Raw genomic sequence first — 26,041 nt, forward strand, 5'->3', positions numbered from 1 at the left:
CTATATATATATATATATAAATTTGTTTATTTATGGCTGTGCTGGATCTTATTACTGTGTAGGCTTTCTCTAGTTTCAGCAAGCGGGGGCTACTCCCTAGCTGTGGTGCATGGGCTTCTCATTGTAGTGGCTTCTCTTGTTGCACATCATGGGATCTAGGGTGCTTGGGCTTCAGTATTTGCAATGTACAGGCTTAGATGACCTGCAGCATGTGGAATCTTCCCGGACCAGGACTTGAACCCATGTCCCCTGCACTGACAGAAAGCTTCTTAAGCACTGGACAACCAGGGAAGTCCAAGAACTGTATTTTCAAGGAGACAGACTTGTGAACAGGTGTGCGTGTGTGTGTGTGTGTGAACTCCTGCTGAGAAAATCACCAGGCCATTTTTTTTTTTTTTTTTTTTTTTGTCTTTCTTTGATCAAAAGATGTGGCATGGCCACAACCTGGCTGGTGTTGCTCTTTTCTTTGCAAACAGGTTCCACAAGCTCTGGGGCTGAGAATGTGGAGATTTAGTGGTTGATGACAAATTCTCTGAGAAAAGTGATCAGGTTGGGTATTGACTAGACTGCTTTGGAGAGTCATTGCCATTTTCAAAAAGGACTAAGTAGCCACTGGCCTGTGTCATATGGGCGCTGCCTGGGGTGGAGTTCTATAACTATTGCTTCTGGGGTTACTCACTGAGTAAATGTTTATCAAGATAGGGGTGCCCAATACGGCTTCTGGAGTTAGAATCACGGCTGGCTCACTGTGTGACCTTGGTCCAGGTGGTCACCATCTCTGCTTCAAATTCTTCATATTCTTCATAGAGTTACTGTTGGGATTAAATAGTGAACATGTCCTAGCAGTCTGAGCTTCCCTGGTGGCTCAGTGGTAAAGAATCCACCTGCCAATGCAGGAGACTTGGGTTCGATCCGAGTCAGATCCCTGGAGAAGGAAATGGCAACCCACTCCAGTATTCTTGCTGGGAAATCCTATGGACAGAGGAGCCTGGTGGGCTACAGTCTGAAGGGTCACAAGGGTCAGACTTGACTTTGTGACTAAAGTCATGTAGTCATACCACCACTACCTAGCAGTCTATAAATATGTCTATAAGTATTCAGCAAATACTGCCTTTTTCCTCCCTTCTCCCTTGAATTAAGGAAGTGGGGAAAAGGAATCATAACAAAAAGAAATTTAAGAAGTAGAATCTGCAGACTTGCTATATGGAATATGGACAGTGAGACAGCAAAATTGAAATGGATCTCAAGTTTCTATCCTGGGACACTGCTTGGCAGTTGTATCATTTAAGACTCTTTCTGACTGCAATCACAGAATATTAACTGTAAATATTAAGTGTTAGTCATGGGCTTCTCTCATAGCTCAGTTGGTAAAGAATCTGCTTGCAATGCAGGAGACCCAGGGTCGATTTCTGGGTCAGGAAGATCCCCTGGAGAAGGAAATTGCAACCCACTCCAGTATTTTCGCCCGGAGAATCCCATGGACAGAGGAGCCTGGCAGACTACAGTTCATGGAGTCACAAAAGTCGGACATGAGGTGGATTCTTCACTGTGTGAGCCACCAGGGAGCCCAAGAATCCTGGAGTGGGTAGCCTGTCCCTTCTCCAGGGGATCTTCCTGACCCTGGGATTGAACTGGGGTCTCCTGAATTGCAGGTGGATTCTTTATGCCCGAGCTACCAGAGAAGACCATATTAAGCAAAAAAGGAAATTTATTGCTTCATATCTGAAAAATCTTGGGTGCAACTAATTTTGGGACCAACTTGCTCCAGGTCCAACCATGTGACCAAGGCCTAGTGGTCTTGGTTCTGCTCTGCTTCATGCCAACTTCATTCCTTCTCAAACTTCACGTGGAGGTACAGGGGCCACCAACAACTCCAGACTTGTCCTCTCAGATTGTCTCTAATAAATAGGTAAATAACAGTAGTTAACACCCACATTTGCTTACACCAAAAAGAGCAGGGCAACTACTCTTTTTACATATATTGACACTTGTAATTTTCACAAGAATGATGTAAGTAGGAAAAACTCTCTAGAAACCAAGGAAAAATAATCCACTTTTATTGAGATTAATAGGACCCTGAAAACAGTACTAAAAGGAACATTTAGAGCTCCAAAATGCCTTCATAATTTAAAAGTAAAACCAAAAAAAAAAAAAGGAACTAAATATTCATCTTAAAAAGTTAGAAAAAGGAAACACGAAATTGAAATCAATCGACAAAGGTAAAAGTTGAAATTAATGATATAGAAAAAATAATGTATTAAAATAGTATTAATAAGAAGGACAAATTAGAATCTGCTGGAAATAACTCCAAAAGTTAGTGAACAGACTAGTAAACTATATATAAAACAGACAAAAAAGTGCGCAAAGTTGATGAGGTCAAAAAAGAGAAGGAAATAAAAGAGGTTAGGAATGAGAAAAAAAAGTCATGACCATAGGTATGTGAGAAATTCAAAAATTTGAGAGACTCATTATAGGCAACTCTATAGCAATGATTATGAAAGCCTACAGAAATGTGTGATTTCCTGGCAAAACCCAAGCTATTAAAACAGACCCAAGAAGACAGAAAAAACGAAAACAGAGCAACAATAATGTGCTTGGAGGTCAATTCTGAAAAGATTCTAGGGCCTGATGGCCTCAGAGTTGGGCTTTAATCTAGCTCTAAATGTCTGACAATTCCAGTGCTAAGTAATTTAGACCCTTGCTCCTCAGAGTGTGTTCCTCGACTGGTAGTATCGCCTGGGAGCTGGTTAGAAATGGAAATTCAGCCACTTCTCCAAGCCATAGAAAAGTCTTTTAAAATGATGTTTTGAAGCCAGTGTAATTTTAACACCAAAATTTACGAAAGAAAAAAATGTATAGATTATTTTTAATCACTAATTATAATTATAGATTAATATCACTGATGATTTAGAGAGGAAAATTATAGAAGACTTCTTTATACATTATATCAAAAGAATAAAAGACAGTAAATAAGCAAGGTTTATTCCACAACTGCATGAGTGGGTCAGTCTCTAAGTCCATCACCATAATTTATTACACTGATAAACTAAGAGAAAACATCAGCAGATATTCTAACAGCACTTGCTTAAATTCAACAACCATTCAATCGGAATAAAAATTCTAAGCAGGTAGGTATAAAAGAAAATTGTTTAACCAGGCAAAAGACTATTTATTCCAAACCAATGGCAAATATTATCTTAAGAGAATGTGATAAGGTGGATGGATACTAGATAAACATAGAGAAACCAAAAGGTCTTTTTCTGCTCTAATTAGTTCAGTTCAGTTCAGTTGCTCAGCCGTGTCCGACTCTTTGCGATCTCATGAATTGTAGCACGCCAGGCCTCCCTGTCCATCACCAACTCCCAGAGTTTACCCAAACTCATGTCGAGTCAGTGATGCCATCCAGCCATCTCATCCTCTGTCGTCCCCTTCTCCTCCTGCCCCCAATCCCTCCCAGCATCAGGGTCTTTTCCGATGAGTCAGCTCTTTGCATGAGGTGGCCAAAGTATTGGAGTTCCAGCTTCAGCATCAGTCCTTCCAATGAACACCCAGGACTGATCTCCTTTAGGTTTCTGCTCTAATAAGAACCAGCAAAAAGTAAAAATGGGAACATATTTTTTTTCATTTATAATAGTGATGAAAACTATAAACTACTTAGGAATAATTCTAATAAGAAAGTAACAGAAAATATAGAGAAAAAAATCTTACTGTCTTGTTAAAACAGAAAAAAATCTGAATAGCTGGAAAAGATGTTCATGTTTTTGGATGAGAAATCTTATAATAAAGTCAATGCTTTTAAAATTGATTTCATGCAGTTCCATTAGAATGAAAACAAGGGTTTTTTTTTTCTTTCTTAGAATTAGATAAAATGATCATATAGTTCATTGGGGAAGATAAGTGTCCAATATTAGGTTAAGAAAACTATGAAAAAGGGAAATAGTATCTAAAGCTGAAGCTCCAGTACTTTGGCCACCTGATGTGAAGAGCCAACTCATTAGAAAAGACCCTGATGCTAGGAAAGATTGAAGGCAGGGGGGGAAGGCGATTACAAAGAATGAGATGGCTGGATGGCATCACCGTCTCAATGGACATGAGTTTGAGGAAATTCGAGGAGACAGTGAAGGACAGGGAAGCCTGGCATGCTGCAGTCCATGGAATTGCAGAGTCAGACACGACTTAGCAACTGAGCAACAACAACGGACAGCTTTTGATGTTTTATTTAAGTTACATTTTTGGGGGATGCCCATGTAGAAATATCCAGCTGCTAATGTGAAAAAATGCATTTTTCATTCTCTGGTAGGACCAGAGAAGTGGGTCTGAGAACTTTCTGTTGAGATCTTATGAATGACTGAGTCACCACGGAAGAGAAAATGATATTCCCAGGAGTTATGGTTGGAGACCTGAGGTTAGCCCAGTGGTCACTCCAGTGCTACTTCCAGACCACGTCATTCTGGGTACATCATTCAATGGCTTTAATGAACCTTGTATGTGTCCTCAGTCACACGAAGACCTATTAATATTAGCGCCTGCCGTTTACTCCACAGAACATAAGCGTGATGTCTGAGTGGTTGTGGTCGTGGTTGTAAACCAGCAAGCACTATGCAAGTTAAGGATGTGGGTGAAGATGGTGCTGCCTGAGACTGAGCACTGGGGTTCTGGCCTCACCCTTTCACCTGGTCCACAGATACCTACCCATCCTTCAGATCTCAGACCCAGTTGCCTTCCCTGATCTCCCCTTGGCCCAGTGCCCCCATCATGAACTGCTATTCCAAGTCCACCTTTGTTCCTGTGTTGATTTGATCCACACCTGTCTCTCTGGTCTCAGGGGCACCCCCAAGGGAGCAGGCTCCACATCCATTTTGCTCCCTCTTGGGAGAACATTGCAGCCCCTCTGGAAATATTCACTGAGTGAATAGAGGAGAAAGCCAAGTGACAAAGGTAACAGGAAGGATAGAGCCAGAGAAGGAGGAGGAAACGCCCTCCAAAAAAAAAAAAAAAACCATAGCTGGAGACAAGCTGTAGAGAACATTTTTGTAAAGGAGGCAGGGCAATGATGCCCTATGCTTTAAGAAGCAAAACTGAGAAAGGAATGCGAGAAAGCCCTGGATTAACTGTAAAATTGCTCTGGTTACAGTGTGGCTGCCACGGAAACAATTGTGTAAATATGAAAAGTGGCAAAGCTGATGGATGAAAGTCTTTGGGTTTCTAAAGAAGGGAAATGTAAACACTGAAACTTTTCCTATTTCCGTTAGCTCTAGGTAACCTTGCTCTGTGAAGCAAGAAGACAAAATGCATGCAAATTCAGCAGACTAACTTGAATGGAGATGTTGAATGGTAACGGTGGAAAACCAGGTGTGTGATTCTACCCCACAGGTCTGTAGTTGTTGCTAGAGAAGTTTCCAGTTAACCAACTTTTGTTCAAAACCCAAACTCTGTTAATACTGTGTGGCACACTTCAAAGCTGTTAAGAGAGTAGATCTTATATGTTTTCAGCACAGAAAAGAAGCTGTAATTATGTGACTTGATGGAAGTGTTAGCGGCAATCTTTGCCGATAGGTAAGTGTATCAACTCAACAGTTTGCACACCTTACACTCACTCAATGTTATATGTCAGTGATATGTCAATAAGGCTGGGGAAAACCCCATAAGTGTTGTTGAAGGAGGAAACAGACAGACTCCATCTTGGGCTGGACTGTGGGCTTTGAGCTATATGCCCAGTATCTATGGAAACGACATACCAATTGGAAAACCAGATCCCCCGGATGTAGGAGCCTCAGGACCTGTACCTAGACTCCCCTTTGCCTAAAACAATATGCTAATTATCTCTGTAACAGAACAAAGTCGTAAATCCCATTATGCTTATGGGGTATGACCACAGGCCTATTGATAAATGTCCACTGTTTAACTATCTAGGCTTGTGACACATGAATCATGGGTTAACTTTGATCGTATCTCTCTCTTACCTTGTCCAGACTAGTTTCAAGGAATTTGGGGAGATGGGTTCGAGCACATACACTTAGGGTATATAAGGTTTTCACAAAAACTGGTTGGGGTCCTTGACTAAGAGGAGATTCTGCCTTGGGCCCACCGGTGTAATAAACTGCACTCCACTATCTGCATTGTCCTTCTGAGTGAGTTTATTTCCCGGAACGCATGGCTACAATATCATAGCTAATTTGGGTCCATGTATTTTGTGCATTTAATAACTTTCACACACTGTTTTATAGTGTGGACACTAATTTTTCTAAGCTCCATTTTTGTCTGGGAATGTGAAATATTTGGATGATATTTTATTCCTGTTTGACCCTACAGATCGATGTTTCTCTGTAGCTATAAAAATTCCAGAGGTGATAAGAACACCTAAGCTTTAAATACAATCTGTCATAAAATAAAATGCAGTATCCTTATACCTTGGAGGTCTCCCCCTTTTTCTTGAGTGTATGGTGGAGACTTTCAATGATTACATTTTTAAATATTGTGGTAAAAAATATGCATAACATAAAACGTACTGACTGTCATGGTCCGGGCGTGGGTTGGAATAGAATTTCGACATGAGACAGAATGAGAGGGAAATAAAGTTTATTAGAGTGGGAGACGCTGTTACAACAGTGGGCCAGCTCAAGGGAGAATCGACACTGAACAGGGGTCCTTAGTGAACCCTTAGTGAACAGAGTCCACTTTTATAGCCATGGTACAAGGAGTGGGATAGGGGTCTTGTGGGTCATTTGCTGATTGGATGAGGCATGTGTACTGGTAGGGGGAAGAGTAAAGCAAATACCTTCTCCCTATGGGGTAGTGGGGGGAGACGGGTTATACTGCTCAGGAGGACCTGAGATCCATTAATAGTTACCACATGGGGGAGGGAAGGATGATGAGGTCTGGTTTCTCCACTCCTGCATTGCAAGACCCTCCTGGGTTTTATCTGCTCTTTTGTCCTTGGGTCGCCGCCGCTGCTGCTGCTGCTACGTCGCTTCAGTCGTGTCCGACTCTGTGCGACCCCAGAGACAGCAGCCCACCAGGCTCCCCCGTCCCTGGGATTCTCCAGGCAAGAACACTGGAGTGGGTTGCCATTTCCTTCTCCGATGCATGAAAGTGAAAAGTGAAAGTGAACACTGATCACCTATTTTTAAGTGCACAATTCAGTAAAACTAAATATACTCACATTTTTGTTCCACCAATCTCCAGAATTTTTCATCTTGTAAAACTGAAACTCTATATTCATTAAACAAAAACTCCCTATTTCCTTCCCCATCCCACCCCTGGCAACCACTCTGATGGTAACTTTTATTTTTGGGTCAGTTTCCTGGAAGTTCTGCCTGGGTGGGTGTCTTTATGACATCCCTGGGAAACCAGAACTGGTAGGTACCCATAGAAATTAGTGTGTCATTTGATTAATCCAGAGGATTAGTGATTAGGTACAATCCTATGCCAAGAGGAAACAAAATTCAGGGGTGGATTCATAGACACTAAAGTCCATGTGGGATCTTAGTTCCCTGACCAGGGATCAAACCCAAGTCCTCTGCATTGGGAGGCAGACTCTCAAGCACTGGGCTACCAGGGAAGTCTCTGTAATTTTTAAGTCACTCATTTTCTACCATCTTTTATAGCATCCACACTGATATATTCACCGCTTAACTAAATTTGGCTGATGTACTTGGAATGTCTACTAAGTATTTACAAGTCCATCATCATATCAACTCCTTAGAAATGCCCCAGAGGAGGATGTTATTATTACCATCTTTATTTTGCAGATGAAAAAATGAAGTTCAGAAAGCCTGGGTGAATTTTCCAGAGTCACAAAACTAGAAAAGGTAGAGTCAAGATGGACTCAGTTGCTCTGAATAAAGGTCGGGCTCTCTTGATTTCCGCATATGTTAACCACAGCTAGAAAGTAGACAGTCAAATTGGTCCTGCATCTGTGCTCAGTCACTCAGTTGTGTCTGACTCTTTTGCAGCCCCATGGACTGTAGCCTGCCAGACTCCTCTGTCCATGGGACTTTTCAGGCAAGAATACTGGAGTGGGTTGCCATTACCTCCTCCAGGGAATCTTCCCTGACCCAGGGATTGAACCTGCATTTCCTGAATTGGCAGGCAGATTCTTGATCCTGGAGCCACCTGGGAAGCCCCACTAGATTGGTCATCAACACACATATTTGTTGAGCACTTACTCTGCCAGGCATCCAGGATCTTGTAGTAAATGAGATCCAAGTAAACCAGTCCTCTGTTAGCCAAAGTTGTACTGCAAGAAGACAGAAAATCACAGAAGATCACAAATGCATTGCCAAAGGGAGCTTTGGGAGAGTAAAACACAGGAATCCCACATGTGCTGGGGCGAGGTAGAGGGTGGAAGAATCATGGTAGGAAGAGAATCACAAACAAGTATTTTCCTTCTGAAAACAAAGCTTCAGGGCCCAGTCCTTAATTTCTATTGCCTACGCAGCCAAACACATTCATTCATGCTTGTTTTGCTTTGTGGGATGATTCAGTTACTGCACAGGTGGGTTCAATTGAACTGCGGGTAGAAAGTTCAACCCCACCCAGACCAGTGAAGCTGGTTTGGGTTTTCACATCCTGTGAAATACACACTCTATGAAAAATCTTGTTTAAATACACTATTTTGGAGCAAAAATTAAAATTAGATCCTGGGTGAGGAAGTAGCACCTGGCCCATCACCTACTCTACTTTAAGCAAGGGAGGAGCCTCTCATCTTTGTGGGGATGAAAAGTGTTGTTTGACTTGATACAAATCTTGAAAACCAGACTGCTGCATTGCTCTCTTCCCCAGAGTTGACACAATCATGGAAAAAGTTGACAGGAAAGTGCTTTCAAGACACAATTGCAAAAATTAACAGTAACATTTGAAAGAACTCACTTCTGCTTAAAAGAAAAAAAAAAAGAACATGTTTCTTCAGTTACTTGCCTTCTTGTTGTAATTAACATTCACTTTAACACACTGTATGAACTTAACCACTGTCAATGGATGTTGCAGAGCTCTGAATACACTAGACTCAACAAACTGAGTGGATCATTACGTGGTCCCTGGGTTGTAAAGATGCACCAAAGACTTTATTCTTGCTGCTCTTCTATAGATTATAGTCTAAGACTACAGGAATCTTGCTTTCCAGACTTTCTGGATGTATCCAAATTTCAGATTATTCAGTTCCTGGTCAAACCACAGCTCCTTGGAGACAAGGGACTCCCTTGTCTTATCTGTTATTGTATATCTGTTTCCAATAGAGTGTTTGCATATTGCACAAGATCAATGGATTACTTGAGCAGGAGAGGAAATATTTTCCTCTACCCTTCTAGGTTCTTGTGGCTGGTCTGTTAATGAAATTGACATAAGATAATTAAAAGGAGAAAAACACAGCTAGTTATGTTTGTACAGGAGCCCCACAAAGACAATGAGATCCAAGGACAAGTTAGGTAATTATGGCCAGGAAATGGGATGGCCCTGGGACTTCAAAAAGAGGTGGTGATTTATGGAATGATAAGAAAAGCAGACTAAAAAGCCTATTGATGAAAGTGAAAGAGGAGAGTGAAAAAGTTGGCTTAAAGCTCAACATTCAGAAAATGAAGATCATGGCATCCGGTCCCATCACTTCATGGGAAATAGATGGGGAAACAGTGGAAACAGTGTCAGACTTTATTTTTTGGGGCTCCACAATCACTGCAGATGGTGACTGCAGCCATGAAATTAAAAGACACTTACTCCTTGAAAGGAAAGTTATGACCAACCTAGATAGCATATTCAAAAGCAGAGACACTACTTTGCCAACAAAGGTCCATCCAGTCAAGGCTATGGTTTTTCCTGTGGTCATGTATGGATGTGAGAGTTGGACTGTGAAGAAGGCTGAGCGCCGAAGAATTGACGCTTTTGAACTGTGGTGTTGGAGAAGACTCTTGAGAGTCCCTTGGACTGCAAGGAGATCCAACCAGTCCATTCTGAAGGAGATTAGCCCTGGGATTTCTTTGGAAGGAATGATGCTGAAGCTGAAACTCCAGTACTTTGGCCACCTCATGCGAAGAGTTGACTCATTGGAAAAGACTCTGATGCTGGGAGGGATTGGGGGCAGGAGGAGAAGGGGACAACAGAAGATGAGATGGCTGGATGGCATCACTGACTTGATGGATGTGAGTCTGAGTGAACTCCGGGAGTTGGTGATGGACAGGGAGGCCTGGTGTGCTGCGATTCATGGGGTGGCAAAGAGTTGGACACGACTGAGCGACTGAACTGAACTGAAGAAAAGCAGATATTCTTGTTATTAGGTGTCTGTCCTGCCATGCAGTTCAGATAAGAATTATCTCTTGGGCTTCCTGGTGGCTTAGTGGTAAAGAATCCACCTGCCAATGCAGGAGACGTGACTTTGATCCCTGGGTCAGGAAGATCTCCTGGAGAAGAAAATGGCAACCCACTCCAGTATTCTTGCTTGGGAAATCCCATGGACAGAGAAAGCTACAGTCCATCCGGTCACAAAAGAGTCAGACATGACTTTACAACTGAACAACAAAAATTCTGAACACAGAAAACACAGCTGGGGATTTACAGCTGAAAAGTAGTTTGAGGAGGTCAGTAGTAAATGGAGAGGTAGTAAAGGAAGACATTATGGGTAGGGGGATTTTTGCTAAACTGAATAAGATTCTTGCTGAAGACAGACCAGAGTGATGCGATAACTGTGGGGGAGGAGGGGGAGGAGGAATTTGATCAGATATAAAGGTCAGGGAGGGATTCCCTGGTAGTCTGGTGGTTAAGATTCTGAGCCTCCACTGCAAGGGGCACCAGTTCAATCCCTGGTCAGAGAACTAAAATCCCACATGCCACACAGTGCAATCAAAAGTCATATATATATTAAAGGTGAGGAATTCTCTCTAAACGGACTTAGCAAGATTCTTGCTGCATTGGACTCAGCAAGAACAGGACAGGGACAAGGTTGAGACCTGGTGGGGAAGATGTCTCAGAGGAGCCTGACCAAAGTTTGGTTAAGGAGAACTGAGTCTTCATCGGGCTTCCCTGGTGGCTCAGAGGTTAAAGTGTCTGCCTGCAAGGTGGGAGACCTGGGTTCGATCCCTGGGTCAGGAAGATCCCCTGGAGAAGGAAATGGCAACCCATCAGCTACTTGGGCTCTTGATCTAGAATAACTGGACCTGAATTCTCATTCTGTATCGTCTTGAATGATTTGCTCTATCTCTCTGTGCCAGTTATACATTGATGATGGTAATAATACCTACCTCATCAGGATACTGTGAGAAGTGAGTAAATATACAAGGCACCTAGAACTGGCACCAGGTAAGTGGCCAATAAATGTTAGCTGCTGATGCTGGTGTTGCTGCTTCTTACCACTCTGATTAACTCCTTTGACCGTAGAACAAACATTCAGAAAGCAGAGGAAGTGAAGTGTAGTCAAAGGCCTTGTTTGAGTCTCAGCAGGGCCATTCACCAAGGTTATCCAAGGGAACTTGCCTGACCTATATTGAGTCTTTTGTTTCCTCATTTTTCATTGAGATCAATGAGTCATGCCCTCTCTCTGAAAGTTTCCTGCAAGAGTCAATGGAGATAACTGGTGTGAAGTTGTAAAGCTCTGTTCACATGGAAGGAATTATAAAATGCACTACTCTTACCCTTGCTCAGCTTCCAAGCCCAGGCTGTGTTTCACAGGCTTTTCAGAAACCTCTCATCAGCATTCCCCCCACCCACTTCCTTCAACCTTTGGACTTTTCTGGAATCTACCTTAATACTCACTTTACTAGGCTTCACTCTACTGTCCTACCCACATCTACCTGCTGTTCACATGTTCCCATCAGTCACAACCCAATCTAGACATCATGGTATGCTGAGCCTGTCCTCTTACATTTCTTTAAAATTTTGAGGAACTCTGACTGAAGGAGCATTACCAGTAGCATTGCCAGAGAAAATACAGGGCCCCGGGACTTCCCTGGTGATCCAGTAGATAAGAATCTGCCTTTTAATGCATGGGACATGGGTTTGATCCCTGGTCTGGGAACTAGGGGCTTCCCCCATAGCTTAGTTGGTAAAGAATCCACCTGCAATGCAGGAGATTCGGGTTCGATTCCTGGGTCAGGAAGATCTCCTGGAGAAGGGATAGGCTACCCATTCCAGTATTCTTGGGCCCTTGTGGCTCGGCTGGTGAAGAATCTGCCTGCAATGTGGGAGACCTGGGTTCGATCCCTGGGTTGGGAAGATCCCCTGGAGAAGGGAAAGGCTACCCACTCCAGTATTCTGGCCTGGAGAATTCCATGGACTGTATAGTCCATGGGGTTGCAAAGAGTCGGACACGACTGAGCAACTTGCACTTCACTGAGAACTAAGATCCCACATGTGGTGGGGTAACTAAGCCTGTATGCTGCAATAAGAGAAGCCCTTGTTCTGCAACTACTGAACCCATGTGCTCTGGAGCCCCTGGTGTGCCATAACTTGAGAAGCCTGTGTACTGCAATGAAGAGCCCCCTGCAGCGATGAAGACCCAGCACAGCCAAAAAAATAAAAGCATAAAGTGAGAAGAATAAAACAAATACAGGGTCCCTAGTTAAGTCTGAATTTCGGATAAACAATGAATACACTTTTAGTAAAAGTGTGTCCCAAATATTGCATGAGACATACTTACACTAAAAATTATCTTTTGTTTATCTGAAATTCAAATTTAACTAGGTCTCCTGTATTTTTATTTGCTAAATCTAGCAATTCTACACCCCTTCAAAAGGGGAACAGGTAAAAATATATAGGAGGAAATGGGACCCGGAGGGCAAGTGAGAAGGGAGTGAGAGAACTGTGTGAAAACACCCTGAATACTACCTTCCTCATCTCACAAAATCCCAGGCCCTTAGGTTTGTGCTGTGCTTAGTCACTCAGTCATGTCAGACTCTTTGCAATTGCGAGTCCATGGACGGTAGTCTCCCAGGCTCCTCTGCCCATGAGGATTCTCCAGGCAAGAATACTGGAGTGGGTTGCCATGTCCTCCTCCAGGGAATCTTCCCAACCCGGGATCGAACCCAGGTCACCCACATTGCAGGCAGATTCTTTACCCTCTAAGCCACCAGGGAAGCCCAAGAATACTGGAGTCGGTAGCCTATCCCTTCTCCAGGAGATATTTCTGGCCCAGGAATCGAACTGGGGTCTCCTGCATTGCAGGCAGATTCTTTACCAGCTGAGCTACCAGAGATGCCTCCTTTAGGTCAACCATGGTGCAAATTTTCCTGAACTACTCCAAGGAAAAAGATGATGAGAACATGAACTCTTTCTTTTACCTTGCCCAGAGTGTTCTTTCTAGAACAAAGATTTGATCCCTTCCCTGCTTTAATCATTGATTTTGTAGGGATCTTCAAACTCTGACCCAGGCAAAATCCAGCTGCCTTCTTGTTTCTGTAAATTAGGTTTCTGGAATACAACCACGTTCATTCATTTTCATTTGGACTTTGTCTGCTTTCGTGCTACCATAGCAGAGTTGAGTAGCTGCAGCAGAGATTGTCTGGCTTGCAGAGCCTAAAATGTTTACTGTCTGGCATTTTATTAAATTAAAAAAAAATTCTTCCTCCTCATTTTTTCCTGGTAAACTCCTGCCCTAATGTGAGATGTATCTCTATTTACACCCTATAATCCCTGCTTCTCTGTGCTCCCATAGTATTTACCCATTGCTGCACTTTTTAAAAAAGCCTCTCATAATTACAGATTTGGTATCTATTTTACTGGCAGTGGTTTTCTTGGGTTCCAGGAATCATATTTTGTTTTTCTTTGTAGCTTTCTGAGTGCCTAGTACAGGGAAACACATACTAGGTATCTGTTTAATAAATAAGAGAAAGAAGAGTCTGGGTGTTAGACCCAGAAAGAACCTATTTTGAGATCCAATATCTTCCTCTTACTGTCTATTTATTCAGCATTGATTGAGCAAATTACTAAACCTTTGTGAGCTTCAGTTCTCTCAGCTATAAAATGAGGATAGTAATACTTAGTGAGATATCAATGAGGTAATGCATATAAAGCATGTGGTGTATTATTCACTCTTTCTCTCATCTTGTTTGAATGAGAGGAAAGAGGAGAGGAGAAAGGTGAACAGTGATTTCTAAAGAAGAGGTGGATAGAGGAAGTGATAAGGATACCAGATGGATAATTTACCAGCATCAGAAACCACTGAAGACTGTGCCTTGTTTGAGTGCCTGTCTCCAGACCGTCTCTCTGCCTATGGTTGATTCTCTCTGAGTGTGGGAACAAGATTAGGTACCAACACAGCTGTGTTGGGCTCTGGGAATAGCCACTGTACCACAAACCAAAGATTCGTCTGGACAGAGCCAGAAATGCACACATAATGTCAAGATGCTCAACAAGCCACATGGTCTCCATGGCTGGTTCTAATGACCCTTCCCCAGATTGTGGGTATCTCAATGCCTGAGTCTTCCAAGTCCATGCCACGTGTAAGCAGAGCTCTGCCCTGCCTTGTTCCTGATCTCACTCAGATAGAAAATTTCCCCCATAAAACTAGGAAGTTAGCTCTGAACCAATGGGTCAAAGAGTAAATCACAAGAGAAATTAGTAAATATATCAAGACAAATGAAAACAAAAGCACAGCGTTGCAAAATCTATGGGATGCAGCAAATACAACTAAGAGGGAAATGCCTGTATGTTAAAAATGAAGTGAAAGTGAAAGTCACTCAGTCGTGTCCAACTCTTTGCAGCCCCATGGACTATACAGTCCATGGAATTCTCCAGCCCAGAATACTGGAGTGGGTAGCTGTTCCCTTCTCCAGGGGATCTTCCCAACCCAGGGATCGAACCCAGGTCTCCTGCATTGCAGGCAGATTCTTTGCCAGCTGAGCCATAAGGGAAGCCCAAGAATACTGGCATGGGTAGAAAAATCTCAACTCAAAAACCTAAATTTATACCTCAAGAAACTACAATAATAAGAAAAAGCAAAACCCAAAATTACCAGAAGGAATGACTAATAAAGCTTAGAGCAAAAATAAATAAAATAGAAAAACAAAAGAAAAAAAATAACAAAATTAAGAGTTGGGTTTTTTTAGCCCATTAAATTGTCAAACCTTTAGTTAGACTAAGAGAAAAAAGAGAAAACTCAAAAAACAAGAATCAGAAATGAAAAAGGAGACACTATAACTGGTATCACAGAAATAAAATGGATTATAAGAGACTACTTGCAACGATTATATGCTAACAAACTGGATAACCTAAGAAAAGAGATCAACTTCTGGAAACACACAACCCAGCAAGACTGAATCATGAAGAAATAAAAAACCTAAACAGACTTATAATTAGTATGAGAATTGAATTAGCAATCATAAACCTCCCAACAAAGAAAAGCTCAGGACTAAATGGCTGGAGAATGCTACCAAATATTTAAAGAAGAATTAACACTAGTTTTCAAATTCTTCTCCAAAACAAAGAGAAGGGAGCCCTTCCAAATTCACCTTATGAGTTTAGCATTACCCAGATGCCAAAATTGAACAAAGATACTAAAAGAAAAAAAATTACGGACTGATATCTCTGATGAATATTGAGGTAAGACTTCTCAGCAACATACCAGCAAACTGAATTAAATAACACATTGAAAGGATTATACACCATGTCTAAATGAGATTTATCTCTGGAATGCAAGGATAGTTAAACATACAAAAATCAGTCAATCCAATACATTATATTAACAGAATGAAGGAAAAACTCACAAGATTACCTCAACTGATGCAGGAAAAGTACTTGACGAAATCCAATACCTTTTCGGGAGAAGGAAATGGCAACCCACTCCAGTATTCTTGCTAGGAGAATCCCATGGATGGAGGATCCTGGTAGGCTACAGTCCATAGGGTCGCGAAGAGTCGGACACAACTGAGTGACTTCACTTTCACTTTTCACTTTCCTGATTGGAGAAGGAAATGGCGGCTCCAGTATTCTTGCCTGGAGAATCCCAGAGATGGGGAGCCTGGGGGGCTGCCATCTATGGGGTTGCACAGAATTGAACACAACTGAATCAACTTAGCAGCAGCAGCAGCAGTAGCAATACCTTTTCATGAACTCAACAAATCAGCCTTAGAAGGAAATTACCTGAACATAATAAAGGCTATATGTGAAAAGTCCATAGCTAATATCACACCCCAATGGTGAAAAACTGAAAGCCTTCCCTCTAAAATCAGAAACAAGGCAAAAATCCCCATTCTAACCATTTCTATTTAAAATAATACTGAATGTCCTAGCCAGACAATTAAGCAAGATAGAGAAATAAAAGGCATTCAAATTGGAAAGGAAGAAATAAAATATTTCTATTCACAGACATTATCTTATATGTAGAAACCTCTAAAGACTCCACCAGGGAGGGGATATATGTATACATATATTCGCTTCACTGTGAATGTGAAGTGAATCGCTTCCCTGTACACTGCAAACTAACATAACATTGTAAAGCAACTATATTCCAATAAAAAAACCAACAGAATTGTGGGATACAAAGTTCACACACAAATGTCAGTTGCATTTCTATACACCAACAATGAACAATCTGAAAATGAAATTTAAAAAGGAATTCCACTTAAATATTAATAGCATCAATAATATTAAAATACTTGGAAATAAATTTAACTAAGGAGTCAAAATTTAACTAAGGCTCCAAAATCACTGCTGATAGTGACTGCAGACATGAAATTAAAAGACGCTTGCTCCTTGGAAGAAAAGCTGTGACAAACCTAGACAGCATATTAAAAAGCAGAGACATTACTTTGCCAACAGAAGTCCATCTAGTCAAAGCTATGGTTTTTCCAGTAGTCATGTATGGTGGTGAGAGCTGGAACATAAAGAAGGCTGAGCTCTAAAGAAATGATGCCTTTGAACTGTGGTGTTGGAGAAGACTCTTGAGAGTCCCCTGGACTGCAAGGAGATCCAACCAGTCCATCCTAAAGGAAATCAATCCTGAATATTCATTGGAAGGACTGATGCTGAAGCTGAAACTCCAATACTTTGGCCACCTGATGTAAAGAACTGATTCATTGGAAAAGACCCTGATTCTGGGCAAGATTGAAGGCAGGAGGAGCAGGGGATGACAGAGCATGAGATGGTTGGATGGCATCACCGACTCAATGGACATGAGTTTGAGCAAGCTCCGGAAGTTGGTGAAGGACAGGGAAGCCTGGCGTGCTACAGCCCACGGGTTCGTAAAGAGTCAGACAGGATTGAACTGAACTGAACTGAAGGAGTCAAAAGACATGCACTGTAAATTACAAAACACTGTGAAACAAACTTAAAAATACATAAGTAAATAAAAAGATATCCCATGTTCTTAGATTGGAAGACTTAACATTGTTAAAACTGAACACTGTCCAAATCAATCCACAGATTTAATGTAATCCTCATCAAAATCCCAATGGTAGAAATAGAAAAGTCCGTCCTAAAATTCATATAGAATCTCAAAGCACCTTGTATTCAAACCTTCTTGAGAAAGAAAAATAAAGCTGTGGGCTTTATAATTTCTGATTTCAAAATATATTACAAAGCTATATTAAACAAAGTCATATAGTACTGGCATAAAAATAGACACACAGACCAGTGGAATAGAATAGACACCCCAGAAATAAACCATCATATATAATATATGGTCAAATTATCTTCAAAACCACAATGGGAAAAGGAGAGCCTCTTCAGTAAATGATGCTGAGAAAACTGGATATCCATAGGCACAAAAATGAAATTGGACCCTGACATTATGCTATATACAAAAAGTAACTCAAAATGGACCTAGATATAAGACTTAAAGCTATAAATATCCTAGAAGAAAACCTGTCATACATTATGATATTGTATTTCAGAATGATTTCCCGGTATGATGCCAAAAGCACAGGCAACAAAAGTAAAAATAGACAAATGCAAATACTGCTGCTGCTAAGTCGCTTCAGTCGTGTCTGACTCTGTGTGACCCCATAGACAGCAGCCCACCAGGCTCCCCCATCCCTGGGATTCTCCAGGCAAGAACACTGGAGTGGGTTGCCATTTCCTTCTCCAATGCATGAAAGTGAGAAGTGAGAGTGAAGTTGCTCAGTCGTGTCCGACCCTCAGCAACCCCATGGACTGCAGCCTGCCAGGCTCCTCCGTCCATGGGATTCTCCAGGCAGGAGTACTGGAGTGGGGTGCCATTGCCTTCTCCGAAATGCAAATACATCAAGTGTTAAAATGTCTGTTCAGTTCTGTTCAGCAGAGACAACAGTCAGCAGAGTAAAAAAGCAACATACAAGGTTGGGAGAAAATATTTGCAAATCATATATCTGATAAGGGGTTAATATTTAGAATATTAAGAACTCAACAACAACAACAACCCACCCCCAAACCCAATTCAAAAATGGGCAAAGGACTTGAACAGACATTTCTCCAAAGAAGATGCACAGCCAGCCAACAAGTGTATGAAAAGATACTCAAGATTACTAACCATCATGGAAATGCAAATATAAACCACGATGAGATATCACCTCACATCTATTAGGATGGCCACTACCAAAAGAAAAAAAAAAAAAGAAAGGAAATAACAAGTGCTGGCCAGGATGTAGAGAGATTGGATCCTTGCATATTGTTGATGGGAATCTAAAATGGTCCAGCCACTATAGAAACCAGTAGGGAAGTTCCTCAAAAAACTAAAAATAGAATCACTATGTAACTCAGCAATTCTACTTCTGTGTATATATATCAACAAAACTGAAAACAGGAACTGAAAGAGAAATTTACACATCCATGTTCATTGTGGAGTATTTACAACAGCCAAGAAGAAAAAGGAGAAGCAGTCCCAATGTCCTCTGAGGGGTGAAGGCATAAAGAAAATATGTCATATATGTAAAATGAAATATTACTCAGCCTTTAAAAAAGTAAGTTCTGTCATATGATACAATGTGGATGAACCTTAAAGATATTATCCTAAGTGAAATAGACCAGCCACAAAAAGGCAAATCCTGTGTCATTCTACTTTTTGTTGCTGTTCAGTCGCTAAGTCATGTCTGACTCTTTGTGACCCCATGGACTGCACACGCCAGGCTTCCCTGTCCTTCGCTATTTCCCAGAGTTTGGTCAAACTCATGTCCATTGAGTCGATGAGGTATCTAATGTGGTCAAATCCACAGAGACAGAAAGTAGAATAGAGGTTGCCAGGGGCTTGGGAAATTATTGTTTAATGGGTACAGAATTTCCGTCTAGGAAGATGGACAGTTCTGAGAGATAGATGGTGAGGATGGTTACACATCAGTGTGGATATATGTAATGCCACTGATCCATGCACTTAAAAACGGTGACAGTGATGAATTTTATGCGTATTTAAACAATGCACACACAAACAAAAATATATATTTGAAAAATTAGATATCCCTAAATGTCATCCTGAGAAATCCTGGTTCAGTAAATCCAGGGCCCAGGAATACACATTTTGAACATGCAACTGTAGTGATTTGATACGTGTTAACAAGCATGGCACCCCACTCCGGTACTCTTGCCTGGAAAATCCCATGGACAGAGGAGCCTGGTAGGCTGCAGTCCATAGGGTCGTGAAGAGTCGGACATGACTGAGCGACTTCACTTTCACTCTTCACTTTCCTGCATTGGAGAAGGAAATGGCAACCCACTCCAGTGTTCTTGTCTGGAGAATCCCAGGGATGGGGGAGCCTGGTGGGCTGCAGCCCATGGAGTCGCTAAGAGTCGGACTCGACTGAGCGACTTCACTTTCATTCTTCACTTTCATGCATTGGAAATGGCAACCCACTCCAGTGTTCTTGCCTGGAGAATCCCAGGGATGGGGGGAGCCTGGTGGGCACGACTGAAGTGACTTGGCAGCAGCAGCAGCAGCAACAAGCTGCTGGGCTTCCCAGGTGGCGCTAGCGGTAAAGAACCCACTTGCCACTGCAGGTTAGATCCCCTGGAGGAGGACATGACAACCCACTTCTGTATTCTTGCCTGGAGAATCCCTTGGGCAAAGGAGCCTGGAGGGCTGCAGTCCATGAGGTCTTATAGAGTCGGCACGACTGAAGCAACTTAGCACAGACACACACAAACAGCTGAGGTACAGGAAAATCAACACTTCTGTTCTGGGAAGCCTCTCAGGTGAGCTGCTGGCAGAGGCCTGCATGGCTGAGACGCTTCCTGCTGCTGGACTGTTCCTTTTCCCTTTGCTGAGAAACTGGTTGACCACCACCAGTGTGTGAGGTGCTGTGCTAGGGTTTGGGTGTAGAATATGAAATCCAGTTTCAGACTCAGGGAAGTACAAAGAAATAGAGACCCCTGGTAACTTGCAGCACTGTGACTCTTCCTGTCCTCTTCTGAGCAGTGGGGCAACGATGCCCAGCTCCCAGAGTTGCTCTGGAGACAGAAACGAAATACAAGGTGTGTGAGTGGTTTTCATTTTTGTAACCGTTTATTCACTGTTTACTTTTAGGGCGAGTACTTGCATCTTGGCTCCATAAAGCGCCAGAGCAGAAGTTCTTAATCCTAGGCATTACCATTACCCGGGAAGTTTTTTTTTAACATGTTTTTCTTTTCATTATTTTTTTATTGGCGTATAATTGCTTTACAATGTTGCTTTAGTTCCTGCTGAACAACAAAGTGAATCAGCTATATGTATGCATATGTCCCCTCCTTCTTGAGCCTCCCTCCCACCATCACCTTCCCTATCCCACCCCTCCAAGTCATCAGAGAGCAGCAAGCTGAGCTCCGTGTGCTATACACCAGGTGCCCACTAGCTAGCTGTTTGACACATGGTACTCTCTCAGTTCATCCCACACTCCCCTTCCCACACTGTGTCACGTATCCATTCTCTACATCTGCATCGCTATTCCTGGTGAATTTTTTTTTAAACATCCCTACTGACTTTCCCTCCATCGGGGTTCTCTTTCAGCTGGTCTGGGGAGTGGCCCGAACATGGGCACTTGTTTTAAAAGTTCTCAGGTCTTTCAGCCAACAGCCAACTGGAGAGCTATTGTGCCATGAAACACAGAGAAGGGGCTGCTGAGTTCAAACCAGTAGGACGGGAGAGGCTCACAGAGCTGGTCATGTTTGTGCTGGACCTTCGGAGGCTGTGTGAGATTGGGGGATCATCTTTGGAGTAGTTATGTACACATGAAATAAAATTCAAAAGTTTAAAAGGATCTCTCTTGATAGGCTTATCTTCCTTTTTCTCCTGGGCCCCTGCCCTGTCCTCCTCTCTGGAGCAAATACTCTTAGCAGCTCTTGTTTATACCAGCAGAGACAGTCCACACAGTTGTCGATAAGGAACTTGTCGGTTTGGTAAGTGGGAAGGAGAAGAGAGGTGCAGGTGTCATCTTCTTTTTTTGGGGGGGTCTAGCCACACGGCATACAAGATCTAAGTTCCCCTACCAGGGACTGAACCCACGCTCCTTGCATTGGAAGCATGGTGTCTTAACCACTGGACTCCAGGGAAGTCCAGATGTCATTTTCTGTTGCACAGAATGGCATCTATGTGTAGCGTGACTGAGGAAGATCATCTAACAAAATAACAGAAAGGTGATTTTTCAGAATGGTTTTCTTTCTTTCTTTTTTTTTTTTTTTTTGAGGAGTGGAGATTGTTCTTTCTTCCTGTCACAGTACATTCTGAGAAGCTTGGTTTTTTAAATCACACTTTTTATTTTGAGATAACTGTTGATTCACATCAGTTGTAGGAAATAATACAGAGAGATCCCATGTACCCTTTGCCTGAGTGGTTTAATATTAATTCCAGTACTAATCAAGGTACTTCAAATCCAATTCTCTTATGGTTTTGAAAAAACCGTACCCAGGAAATGAGAGCAAGCTTGCAGGGGAAGGCTGGTGAGAAGAGAGGAACAAAGTATTTTCAGTTTGCCTTCTTGGTTTCTGGGAAATTGAAACTTAACATCTAAATGTGCTTTCTTCTCCGTGGTGACTCACACCACTTCTTGATCAGAGTGAATGCTGGTGAATCAGGGCCACACCAGGTGAGAACACCAGGTGGAACAGAGACTCCTTTAGTGCAGTCCAGCAATTTCTAGACCAGGTTCTCTAGGTTGGAACTTGCAAGAGCACTGGGACTGCTTCTTTCAAAACTCACCTTCCTGATTTTCAGACTCCCAAGAGTGAACACACGGAGAACCATTCCTGACTTTCTCTTGGGTTTCCAATATCTTCTGTTAAAAGACTTTTACAAACAGATGACATGATAACAGCATAGCTGCAATCCCTTCCTGGCTTCTTCCTTTCTGAACTGCAACGGCAGGGAGGAACAGCTAGTTGGCAAAATTGTGGGTGCTAAGTTGTTTCAGCTGTGTCCGACTCTTTGAGACCCTATGGACTATAGCCCGCCAAGCTCCTCTGTCCATGGGATTCTCCAGGCAAGGATACTGGAGTGGGTTGGAAAGACTGATCTTCCCTCAATTCTCCTTCCACTATTTACCCATGTCCTGCATAGCAGGAGTTCTACTGATTGAAAATGCAAATTGTCAGGCTTGAGATTCTTTCAGCAAGAAGCTTCTGAGTTATACATCCTCACCCAATGGAAGAGTTAGGCCCAGCATTTGGTTCTTACACTGATGTCATTTGTATTCACGCTTCTGGCTGTAATAATACTTCATTTTATTAATACATGGCCTTCTTGGTGCAGGAGCAGGTACAGCCATTGGTCTTCATCACATATGTTTCTTAAGATATTTGAAGAATATAACAGGGGGAAAGAGTGGATCACAATCATTAATAAACATGACCTGGGGCTTTGTAATTATGTGAAATAGAAGACTATGCATATATGTGAGATTTAGACACATTGTTTTCTATACTGATAATAGCTATCATTTATTGGATCTTAATATATTGGAGAAGACTCTTGACAGTCCCTTGGACTACAAGGAGATCCAATTAGTCCATTCTAAAGGAGATCAGTCTTGGGTGTTCATTGGAAGGACTGATATTGAAGCTGAAACTCCAATACTTTGGCTACCTGATGTGAAGAACTGACTCATTTGAAAAGACCCTGATGCTGGGAAAGATTGAAGGCAGGAGGAGAAGGGGGCAACAGAGGATGAGATGGTTGGATGGCATCACTAACTCAATGGACATGAGTTTGGGTGGACTCCAGGAGCTGGTGATGGACAGGGAGGCCTGGGGTGCTGTGGTTCATGGGGTTGCAAAGAGTCAGACATGACTGAGCGACTGAACTAAACTGAACTGAATATACCCAAGCAGAATGTTAATGTTTTATGTGCAGGATCTCATTTAATCCCTACAACATGTCTGTGATACATACTATTATTGTGTGTGTGCTAAGTCACTTCAGTCATGTCCAACTCTTTGTGACCCTATGGGTGGTACCCCACCAGACTCCTCTGTCCATGGGATTCTTCAGGCAAAAATACCGGAGTGGGTTGCCACGCCCTCCTCCAAGGGATTTTCCCAACCCAGGGATTGAACCTACATCTCCGGTGTTGGTGGGAAGATTCTTTACCACTACCACCACCTGGGAAGCCTACACTATTATTATCTTTATCTTATTGTTGAATCAATCAATGCTTGCAAGGGGAAATAATTGCTGAAGTTCTGCCTGGCTGGTAGGTGAGGCAGGGATTGAACTCTGATCTGTCTGGCATTACAGTAGGATCTCTTAGCCTATATACATGTTACATACAGCTGGAGGAGGCTTTGGACCCTTTCTTAGAGTAATGATTTTACTGCCAAAAATAAAACACACTGAATTACAAAGAAAAGCAATTGTGTTGAAATATAGTTATCAATTATGGTAGGTTCAAGGGCTTCCCTGTTGGCTCAGATGGTAAAGAATCTACCTGCAGTGCAGGAGACCCAGGATTTGATCCTTGGGTCGGGAAGATCCCCTGGAGAAGAAAATGGCAACCCACTCCAATATTCTTGCCTAGAGAATTCTATGGACAGAGGCGCCTGGTGGGCTACAGTCCACAGAGTCATCAAGAGTTGGACACGACTGGGCAACTTACACTTTCACTTTCATAGTTATCAATTATGGTAGGTAGCCATTAGGGCAATCCTCAATGATCCTGCCCTTGGTATTTCATGTCCCCTCCCCTTATGTTTAGGGTGGACCTAGTGACACCCTTATGGCAGAAAGTGAAGAGGAACTAAAAAGCCTCTTGATGAAAGTAAAAGAGGAGAGTGAAAAAGTTGGCTTAAAGCTCAACATTCAGAAAACTAAGATCATGGCATCTGGTCCCATCACTTCATGGGAAATAGATGGGGAAACAGTGGAAACAGTGTCAGACTTTATTTTTCGGGGCTCCAAAATCACTGCAGATGTGATTGCAGCCATTAAATTAAAAGACGCTTACTCCTTGGAAGGAAAGTTATGACCAACCTACATAGCGTATTCAAAAGCAGAGACATTACTTTGCCAACGAAGGTCTGTCTAGTGAAGGCTATGGTTTTTCTGGTTGTCATGCATGGATGTGAGAGTTGGACTGTGAAGAAAGCTGAGTGCTGAAGAATTGATGCTTTTGAATTGTGGTGTTGTAGAAGACTCTTGAGAGTCCATTGGACTGCAAGGAGATCCAACCAGTCCATCCTAAAGGAGACCAGTCCTGGGTGTTTATTGGAAGGACTGATGCTGAGGCTGAAACTCCAATACTTTGGCCACCTCACGCAAAGAGTTGACTCATTGGAAAAGACCCTGATGCTGGGAGGGATTGGGGGCAGGAGGAGAGGGGGACGACAGAGGATGAGATGGCTGGATGGCATCACTGACTTGATGGACATGAGTTTGGGTAAACTCCGGGAGTTGGTGATGGACGGGGAGGTCTGGCGTGCTGCGATTCATGGGGTCGCAAAGAGTCAGACACGACTGAGTGACTGAACTGATCTGAACTGAGTGACTCACTTCTAGTGAATAGAATATGGCAGAAATTATGGGATGTCACTTCTGAGATTATATTGTAAAAAGACTGTGGCTTTTGGGGGGCTTCCTCTCCCTTCCTCTTGGCTGACTTACACTGCAGGGAGCCAGCTGCCCTGTTCTGCGGTGACTCTGTGAAGATGCCCATGTGGCAAGGACCTAAGGCCTGCCCACAGCCACGTGAGAGCTCCAAAGCAGGTCTTTCCCCATCCAGCCTCGACAATACTGAAGCCCAGGCTGACAAACCCAGAACCTCCTGGCCGAACCACCCCAGAATCGTGAAATAGTAAATGTCTATTATTTTCGATCACTAGTTGTGGGTTATGAGCAATAAATAACACATCAACATGTTAAATTTGGGGGACATGTGTGGTACTCAGTAATGAGAAAGTATGTTTAGAATTTAAGCAAATTGGACATCCCTGGTGGTACAGTGGATAAGAATCTTCCTGCCAATGCAGAAGACATGGGTTTGGTCCCTGTCTGGGAACATGCCACATGCTGGAGAGCAGCAAAGCTCACATGCGCCATAACTGCTGAAGCCTGTATGCCTAGAGTCTGTGCTCGGTAACAAGAGAAAACATTGCAATGAGAAGTCCTTGGCACTGCAGCAAGGAGTAGCACCCACTCGCTGCAACTGGAGAAAACCCACGCACAGTAACAAAGACCCAGCACCAACAAAACTAAATAAATACATATAGTTTTTCCAGTAGTCATGTACGGATGTGAGAATTGGACCATCTTGAAGGCTGAGCACCAAAGAGCTGATACTTTCAAACTGTGTTGCTGGAGAAGACTCTTGAGAATCCCTTGGACAGCAAGAAAATCAAACCAGTCAATCCTAAAGGAAACCAATGCTGAATATTCATTGGAAAGACTGATGTTGAAGCTGAAGCTCCAATACTTGGACCACCTGATGTGAAGAACCGACTCATTGGAAAAGGCCCTGATGCTGGGAAAGATTGAAGGCAAAAGGAGAAGGGGTTGGCAGAGGATGAGATGGTTAGATAGCATCTCTGACTCAATGGACATGAGTTTAGGCAAACTCCAGGAGACAGTGAAGGACAGGAGAACCTGGCTTGCTACAGTTCATGGGGTCCCAAAGAGTCAGACAAGACTGAGCCACTGAATGAAATAGCAACAAATAAAAAAAATTTAAGCAAATTAAAGTTAGATTGTATATTT

The 26,041-nt window shown here is 42.6% G+C and overlaps 1 long non-coding RNA gene across 1 annotated transcript; it reads right to left on the minus strand.

Annotated features, from left to right (window-relative positions):
• Positions 1-1,735: 1,735 nt before the first annotated feature.
• Positions 1,736-15,849, minus strand: LOC129657297 (uncharacterized). Its single transcript, XR_008716659.1, has 3 exons — positions 15,695-15,849; positions 8,169-8,239; positions 1,736-1,898 (listed from the first exon to the last, which is right to left on the minus strand). It is a non-coding gene; the product is annotated as an uncharacterized LOC129657297 (long non-coding RNA).
• Between the last annotated feature and the right edge of the window lie 10,192 nt (positions 15,850-26,041).

Source organism: Bubalus kerabau, chromosome 7 (assembly GCF_029407905.1).
Source record: "Bubalus kerabau isolate K-KA32 ecotype Philippines breed swamp buffalo chromosome 7, PCC_UOA_SB_1v2, whole genome shotgun sequence".
Taxonomy (NCBI): Eukaryota; Metazoa; Chordata; class Mammalia; order Artiodactyla; family Bovidae; genus Bubalus; species Bubalus kerabau.